We start from the raw sequence: 9710 nt of genomic DNA, 5'->3' as shown, positions 1-9710 counted from the left end.
AAGCTTTTCCTCTTTGGACAGAGCTGTAGATAACAGTGATAGCATGGTTCCAATTTTGTCTGAGACTGGACCAACCACTCAACAAATGCTAGGAATTCTGGGAAAATAATATTCTGTTACAAAAGTGAATTGATTTATGCATCCATTACAATGAATTCAACAATGGAAACTTTCCCTTGAAGTGGTCAGATTTTGTGAAATTGTACTCTACACTTTAGGAATGATTAGGTACAGGGACATTATATACTGCATTGTACTCTCGTCTGCTTTAGAAGAGTTATAGTTACTCGGTAAACTGATGCCTCTGCATTAATATATATGGAGTATGTGTAACTAACTCTGGATTGAAAATACTGGTACAGCTGAATAGGACACAGTTGGTGACAGTGACTGCTACATGCTGGTTTTCCAATTCTCACTGGAAAAGTGCCTTTCTATAAATGTGTTGGAAATTTTTTCAAACAAGCTCAACTCAGGATTTCAACTGAGCGTTCAGATTAGTGTTGGAGAATGGTAGAGCAAAGTATGGTAAACAAAGATTGTATGAGACATTTTAGTTGTTCTCAGTCTTAAAGGATAGGAGAGGGATAGAGCAGTACTAAGGATCAAGATCTCCTGGGATGAGCAGAGTTTGGAATAGGTGGACTGCTGTTTGAGGCTGGGGTCACCTGGGGCATTGCTGGGACACATATTATGCATTCTACACTGCCACCCCCTACCCTTCTGTTAAGGATCCTGAACTTGTAAGCGTTCTACTGAAGGAGATATTGCACTGTGTTGCACATGTGTGTTTCCCCCCTATTTTTGTATCTTCTATAGCAGCACTGGGGAACTTGTGGCCCTCTAAATGTTGTTGGAGTCCAAATCCCATCAGTTTCAGCCAACATGGCTAGGGGCCAGAGATTATGGGAGCTGTAGTGTAACATCATCTGGAAGGGCACAGGTCCCCTGGCCCTGTTGTATAGGGTATTGATGTTTATTCCTTCAGTGTGTGTATGTGTTTACACAAACATGCTCCCTTTGCAAGGACAGCTCTGCCTATGTTCGGAGGCATGAGGCCCTCAAAAGCCTTTAAAAAAAAAACACTCTCCCACAGAATCAAGGTATGCAACACTTGTTTGCAATCAGTTTTGGAGGCTCACATCCAAGACCAAAAGATTTTTGCACAGCCCAAGTGGCAGGGGATCTTTCACCTTTTATTGCATTTAGCATGGCACTCTACATTAGATAACTATGTGCCAATTTAATTGTCAAACCCTATCTTTGCAGTTTTGCTGATAAAACCATTTCCCTGGGAGGCAAACCATGCAATGGTCTGTAATGTTTAAATGCTTCTAGCATGTGTTCCAGTCTAAATGTGTGGAGCATTTGCTCACCCGCATTAGCTGTCCCAAGGGCTATACAGCAAGAGCATGCAAATGTTCTACACATTTAGACTGGCACACATACTAATGTTTTTTAGAAGTGTATTACTTATCCCACAGTTTCCCTGTCCAGAGAAGAGGGTTTTTTATGATCCAGAATTTAAGAAATTCCACTTACATAAGGAAAATTCAGACTAGGACTCCAATTGTGAGGAATGCTGATGTCTTAAATGCTGGCATTAATGACAAAGCAGTAGCTACCTTATATGCCCACACCCCGTGTATGCCACACAGTTCTTATTGGGCATAGGAACTGGATGCACAGGATCTGGATGTATAGAATATAGCTAAAGACAGGTAAAACTTTCACACAATTGAAGTGTCCTTTATACCCTTTCTATTTATAGCCTGGTTGCACAACTGAACTATCTAAACAGGGAAACCTGTGAACCTCCAGGTGGTTTTGGACTACAAATCCCATCAACCTATTAGAGTTTTTGATGTATGCATATGTGTATGTATTGCACCAGAGTGCAGAAATAACTGGTCTTTTAATTCTGATAATTGAAAGAATAAGCAGCCATGTGACTTCCACTCAGGGAGCCATAACTAACTAACAGAGAACAAGGACAGGAAGAAAAGGGAGGAAAGGAAGGAGCAAAGCCTGCAAAAATAACAAACACTTTAGAGGAGAAATCAGCAGAGGGAAACATAGATTACCTTTCCGTCGATCACTCCCCCAATTCAGGTCACTTGTAGTTAGCAACACAGCCAACATGGCCAATGGTCAAAGATAATGGGAGCTGTACTCCAGCAACATGTGGAGAGCCACAGGTTTACCACCACTGATCTAAACTTTGATGGCCCAATATTTTGTTTTTCTGAGAGGGCATTACACAGCTGATGTTCTCTGGTGGATGAAGACATCCCAATAACAAGCAAAGTCAAAACATGGGACATTTTTATGCCTATAGGCTGAAACTCATAACAGAGACCAGCACTCCTGCATATTGTAGTTGAGACACCTGCACATGGGACAGAATGTTGGCTTGTAGTGTTACTGTTTTCCATTCATCCCCTTCAGTCAGATATGGAGTAGGGAATGAATCTCTACAAATATTCAGGAAGATATTTCTCACTACTCCAATTATAAAACAGGTTTACAAGTAAGTCGTAAGTATATGGTATCCAATTGATTTTATGATGCTAGATGTCTATTTGTCAAGTTATTCAGCAAAGCAACTTTCCTACTATGATCAAGCAGAATGTAGAGAAAAGCATGATGAGAAAGGCAGTTAGCGGAGATCATACTTACACCCGGTTGTTTTTAGTAATTAATCACAGTGTTAATAGAAACATCTACTTTAAGCAATAGTTGCTTATTTGCACAAACAGTGGGACCATATGTTCTTGTGGGTGTGGAAGGGTGTTGATAACATAACTATACACTTTGTGGATTTTTGTTATGTGAAATGTTGCATAGTTGCTCCCTACTCTGTGAGATTTTCATTTCTAAGTAGTAGTCCTCAATTCCTGTTTTCCATCTTTTTGCTCAGTAAGAAATGTGCTAAAATGATTAAAAATAGGCAAGTTAAGTATACACAAACAGATGCCCTCAGAAATGTTCAAACTTGTTTGCTACAAATCAGGAAATTAAAGTCAGGGCTGTGAAAGTGAATGAGTATATACAGATGTTGAAATAACCTTATTCAGAAGATGTATTTTTATATGATGCTTCTTAAAATCTTTAATCAATTAAGGCATTTATATACTGCTTAATTGTTAGTATTTCTGACCAGGGTACATAAAAATGAACTATTCAGAAAATAAAGCAATTAAAAGTCATCATAAAACCATTATATAGAGAGACTTTCCCCCCACAAGCTGGCTTCCTTCTGGATAGTGACAACAATTGAGTACACTAATAAAACATTTGTTCTCTGTGAAATATACAAAGCTAAAAAAAACAAGTAGCAACTATCTAAATATTTTAAAAATAAGTTATGTTTATTACATCATGCAAGGGCATTTGAATATGTATACTGGGGATGGAAGGATCTCTCAGTTTTGGTTCTGTTAGTTTCTCATTTTCCAATCTTAAACTCATTTCTCCACATTTCTGCAGCAATTTGTATTTTTTTTTAAAAAAAATTGTCATGAAAATCCTCCAGCATTTTAGTGCAAATTTCTTCTAACACATTTTTCTTTGCAGTTTTGACTAATGTACACATTTTTTGCAAGCAACTTCTAGTATAATGTTTTCACTATTCATTTTTATGCACTTACTTTCCCCTAATATATGCATTTTTTAAAACTTTGATTGGAGAACTCCATGGCAAAAATTCAGATAAGTGCAAATTTCAAAGGATGCCTTTGTTTTGGTTCTCATATTGTTTCAGAAAGTGCGGATTTGATAGTTTCAACTTGAAATGCAAAATGTGAACTGAATCAAAGTTCTTCCCCATTCCTTTTGATAAGGAACAATGCCTAGGAGATGAAAGCTGGTTTGGATGGAATTGATTTGTTGTTGACCTGGAGATACGGCAACAACTAAGGATGAGACTAAGGATGAGGAAGGCAATGGTAAACCACCTCTGAATATCTCTTACCATGAAAACCCTATGAATATATATATAAAAAAAGATTCATAGGGTCGCCATATGTCATAATCAACTTGACAAGCTCAAACCATCAATATCAGCTTTTACAGAGCGCCGCATTCTCCCGAATGAAACGTAGAGTGTTGGAGGATTGGGATATTCGCAGGGAGACCAAAATGCTTATTTACAAAGCCATTGTACTACCGACCTTACTGTACGCCTGTGAAACATGGACCATCTATAAATGCCACTCAACTTCTTGAAAGATTCCACCAAAGCTGCCTCCAGAAAATTCTGCAAATTACTTGGGAAGATAGGCGGACTAATGTTAGTGTATTGGAAGAAACAAAGACCACCAGTGTCGAGATAATGATCCTCCAACATCAACTTCGCTGGACCGGCCATGTTGTTCGAATCCCTGACCACTGTCTTCCAAAGCAGCTACTTTACTCTCAACTTAAGGATGGAAAACAGAATATTGGTGGACAGCAAAAGAGGTTTAAAGATGTTCTCAAAGCTAATCTAAAAAAATGTAACATAAGCATTGAGATCTGGGAAGCCTTGGCCCATGAGCGTCCCAACTGGAGGTCGGCCATTATCAAAGGTGCTATGGACTTTGAAGAAGCACGAGTACAGGACGAAAGTGACAGACAAGCTAAGCGGAAGCCACATCAAGCAAATCCTCATCATGACCATCTTCCATCTGGAAACCTATGTCCTCACTGTGGGAGACTGTGTGGATCCAGAATTGGCCTCCACAGTCACTTACGGACCCACCGTTAAAGACCTTATCTTGGAAGGCAATCTTACTCGGCTACGAGTGATCGCCAATGAATGAATGAATGAATCAACTTGAAGGCATATAACCACAACGACAAAAGGATGAGACAGAATGCATTATTAGAGGTTTGACACTTCCAATACGTGTACAGTTGACTTGGATTTCAGGCTCCTCTGAGGTCCAAGTTGAATGACTATACTAGCAAATGAGTGATGGTAACTAAAAGGTCACTATTGAGCTAAATGGACCAATGATCTGACTCGGTCTAAGGCACCTTCCTAAATACTGACCTTTTCACCTATACTGGCTGGGAGTAGCTCTCCAGGATTTCAGACAGGGTTCTCTACTAGCCCTACCTGAAGATGCCAGGGATGGAACCAATGACTGTTTGCATGCAAAGCAGATGTTCTACCACTGTGCTATGATCCTTTGTTTACTCATTGCCTTCCCTTTTGGGCCTTCTAGTCCTTTCCTGTTCCTTACAGAACAATTCTATACACATAATTATATACTCATAAGGAAGCCCCACTGAGTTCAATGGGTGTACTCCTTGGTAAGTGTGTTTAGGACAGCAGGATCAGTTGCAATTCTTGATACCTTCACGCGTTCAGTGAAAAGAAAGATCTGATGCACAGCCATCTCCCTCTACCTTGAGACATTGTTTCCAAAATAGAGCATAGTTTACCAAGAAGAACCCTGAGATAATACTCAAAGCCATTTCTATTTCAGCCACATGCCTCACTCCCAGAAAAAAAAGAGAGATATTATCTGACCCATTTCATCTTGCACGCAAATGGATAGTGGCAGATAGCGGGAGTATTTTTAGTAAAGGCCTCCTTTCTCGTTTTTTGTTTTGCAAATCCAGTCCAACCATTTTCCAACCCAACTTGGCTTTGAGTTGCTGCGGTAATGATGGCCAAGGCCATTATTCTCAGCAATTGCACTGAAGATTAAAGGAACCCTAAAACTTTCAGAATGATAGATTTACTTGCCAGGGGAGGGGGAAACCACATAAAACTCTGTTCCGAAGAACACAATTTTTTAATATTTTACCTTTCTTTTGCTAACCATTTTATTTGACTGAAAGAGATGCTATCTCAAGGCAACAGATGTGAAGTGCTAACAAATGGAACTGGTCTCAGAAACCCTCTAATCTAAATGTTTTTTTAATGTATAAATGCCATATGCTGAATGGATTTTTTTTTCTCCCAGGCTACTCTTTTTTTTTATCTTGCTCTTTTCATGAAGCTCTCTAGTGAGAGATGGTAAGATAGGTAAACGTGTCACCATTGACCACATTGCTCTAAGGGTCAGCGTGCACATGGATCCCCAAAGTCATTTGGTAAAGCAGAAGAGAAAAGGAGAAGGAAGGTCATGGAAAAGACACCACACAAGGAGGTTTGTGGGGAAGGGGGTTTCTATTCCATCATAAAGTACCAATCAATTCACATATGGAAACATTTATTTTACTTTCAAAAGTATGTTTTTAAAAATGAAAGTTTGAATAAAACTGTTGCATTGATTCACTTAGTGTCATGTCAAATTGGATGAAAATCCTGTTTATTCTAAGAGAGTAACAAATTGATAGTGCAACCCTATGCATGTCTTCTCAGAAGTCAGCTCCATTGACATCAACCCAGTCTCCAACTTACCATTCTTGGGCAAGGTGATAGAGCAAGTGGTGGCCAAGCAACTACAGACACACTTGGATGAAGCAGATTATTTAGATCCTTTCCAATCGGACTTCAGGACTGGACATGGAACTAAAACAGCCTTGGTCGCTCTGGTAGATGATATGAGGAGGGCGTTGGATAGGGGTGAATATACCTTCCCCGTCCTCCTGGATCTCTCAGCGGCTTTTGATACCGTTGACCACGGTATCTTGTTAAATTGCCTTGAGGGATTGGGAATAGGGGGCACTGTTTTACGGTGGTTCCATTCCTATCTCTCAGGCAGGTACCAACGGGTGGCATTGAGGGATGAGGTTTCAGACCCTTGGCCTCTGAATTGTGGAGTACCACAGGGTTCTATCCTCTCCCCCATGCTATTTAACATCTATGTGAAGCCGCTGGGAGCCATCATCAGGAGTTTTGGGCTGCAGTGTCACCAATATGCAGATGACACTTAGCTCTATCTCTCATTTAAATCTTCACCAGAGTTGGCTGTGAAGACCATGTCCAAGTGCCTGGAGTCCGTAAGTGGATGGATGGGCGAAAATAGACTGAAGCTGAACCCCGACAAGACCGAGGTGTTGCTCGTGGGTGACAAGAGAAGGTTGGGAGACATCGACTTGGTACTTAATGGGGTGAGATTACCCCTAAAGGACCAGGTCCGCAGCCTAGGGGTCATTCTTGACTCCCAGCTGTCCATGGAGGCTCAGGTTTTGGCGGTGAGCCGGGCAGCTTGGTATCAATTACATCTGATACAAAGGCTGCGACCCTACCTTCCTATACATCTGCTCCCACGAGTGATACATGCCCTGGTCTCCTCTCGCTTAGACTATTGTAATGCGCTCTATGTGGGGTTACCCTTGAAAACGGTCTGGAAACTGCAGCTGGTACAGAATGCGGCGGCACGCTTGATTAAGCATAGCCGCTGCCGGGATCACATCACCCCGGTGTTGGTAGATCTACACTGTTTACCAGTGGTTTACCGGGCCCAATTCAAGGTGTTGGTGTTAACCTTTAAAACCCTATACGGTTTCGGCCCAGCTTATCTGAAGGACCAACTCCAGTATCACCAATTGGGCCGCCTTACAAGATCAGCCACACAGAACCTCCTCTCGGTCCCACCAGTCAAAACAGCTAGGCTGGTGCGGACCAGAGAGAGAGCGTTCTCGGTTGTGGCCCCCACCCTCTGGAATTCTCTCTCTTACCATCTCCGACATGCCTCCTCCCTGATGAGTTTCCGCTGAGCTTTAAAGACCTGGCTATTCAGGCAGGCCTATAAGAACGTTGGGGTGGATTAGTTTTTTTTGATGTTTTAATTACTGTTTTTGGTGTTAGATTAATTTGATGAATGTGTTGATTGCATATTGTATATTGTATATTTTACTCTATCTAAGTCGCCTAGAGTGTCCATTAAGTCGGACAGATAGGCGACTAACAAATAAAATTTTATTATTATTATTACTATATCAATGGGCTTTGCTCTTAAATAAAAGTGGGTATAGGATTGCATCCATTTTTTAAAAAAAATATTGTAAACTTGTAGGGTAGGATCATTATGCAGCAGATGCATGTCTTGGAATGGTAAGAAAGGAATGAGAATCCTTCACTTTTAAAATGTAACTTTTAATTTTTATATTTTTTTAAAAATCAGTGGGAGAAATGGATGAAATTCAATGAATGAAATTCAAAAGTAGCAACGACAATAGCATAATTATGTCAAAGGTCACTGCTATATTCCAAAATACTACCTTTGCCTCCCATTCATTCCCCCGAACACACGTGCAATATCATCTAAGAGGAAGAAATTGTATATTTTAGAGGTTACCAGTGGGATCCTAATTCACCCTGTGTGTGCAATTGGTTGCTTTTAATATCTCCAAGTCAAGAACATGAGAAGAGCATTGCCGGATCAGGCCAAAGATCCATCTACTCCAGCATCCTGTTCTCACCATGGCCAACCAGATGCCTATAGAAAGCCCACAAGCAGGACTTGAGTGCAAGGGCACTCTCCTCATTTATGATTCCCAGGAAGCGGCATACATAGGCACACTGTCTCTGACAGTGGAGGGAGAACATAGCCATTGTGGTTAATGCCCAATGATACCTCTATCCTCCATGTATTTGTATAATCCTCTTTTAAAGCCATCTGTCCTGCCCAAATCCGTTGAAGTCAGAAGGTGTGCTTTTCTTTAATAGGTTTAATGGAAAATTTCAGTTCAGAGTGCTTCATGAATCAGCTTACAGGTTACATAGGATTGAGCAGCTCTACAGAGCATAACTTGGCACAAATACACAGTGCTAAGACATTGTTGCAGTAATTAGACACGTCCCCTTACAACTCAAGTGAGGGTGGGCTGCTCCTACTTGTGTGAGAAAGGTATCAACGGTCGGGAGTGCGCACACATGTAAGCACTCTTTAGTGGGACAGTGGGAACCCTTTAAGCCTGCCAGTGCTGTAACCTACTTGTCTGTGGTGAGGGCAGCGGAGACACTTCAGCAAGGTCCTCCTCCTTAGGAGGAGGGGTGTGCAGCAGCGACAATGGGGTGAGCAAGGAAGGGGGATGAAGGGAAGGTGAAGAGGCGGCTTCCTGATCGGACAGTGCTTCATCAGTTGCAGTTGGCACTATGGGGGCAGAGCTGTCACTGTCAGCGGCACTGAGACCTTTGGCCTCAACGCCCACTGAATGCAAGTCACTAGGCCCCCACTCAAGTCCCAGTCCATCTCTCTTCTTTGTCTTCACTGCTCCAAGACCATTCCATGGGACTCACGACATTGTCCAAAATCACCATCACTGCTTCTTGTGGGAGTAAATTCCATAGTTTAGCAAAAAGGGAGTTTTTTGTGGCCTCTATTGCTGCCGCGGAGTGCTGCCCGAGGAGACTGTTCCAGGTGGTCCATAGTCTGGTGGGGCCAGCTGCCCCAGCCCCGACAGAGCAGGCCAAGGCCTCCTGTAATGATTTTGCAAAACATTTTGCAGACAAAATTGACCACATCAAGAGCACCATTCCGCCTGCCACAGTAATTGAACCTGAGGTGACCAGTGAGCCCTTAGGGTTGTGGGACCGTTTTCAGCTCCTTGCCTCTGAGGAAGTAGTTAGGGTCCTCTCCTCGCTTAAACCAACCTCCTGCATACTCGACCCTTGCCCAGCATGACTCATTATGAGCTGTAAAGTCAAACTGGGCGAGGGGATCAAGGCAGTGGTTAATGCGTCCCTTGGGGAAGGTCATCTGCCATCTGCCTTTAAAGAGGCAATAATAACTCCAATTCTGAAAAAGGCCTCCTTAGACCCCCTG

The sequence above is a fragment of the Rhineura floridana genome, chromosome 1 (assembly GCF_030035675.1).
Source record: "Rhineura floridana isolate rRhiFlo1 chromosome 1, rRhiFlo1.hap2, whole genome shotgun sequence".
NCBI lineage: Eukaryota > Metazoa > Chordata > Lepidosauria > Squamata > Rhineuridae > Rhineura > Rhineura floridana.
The sequence above is the reverse complement of the archived record's forward strand: the minus strand, read 5'-3'. Positions refer to the sequence as shown.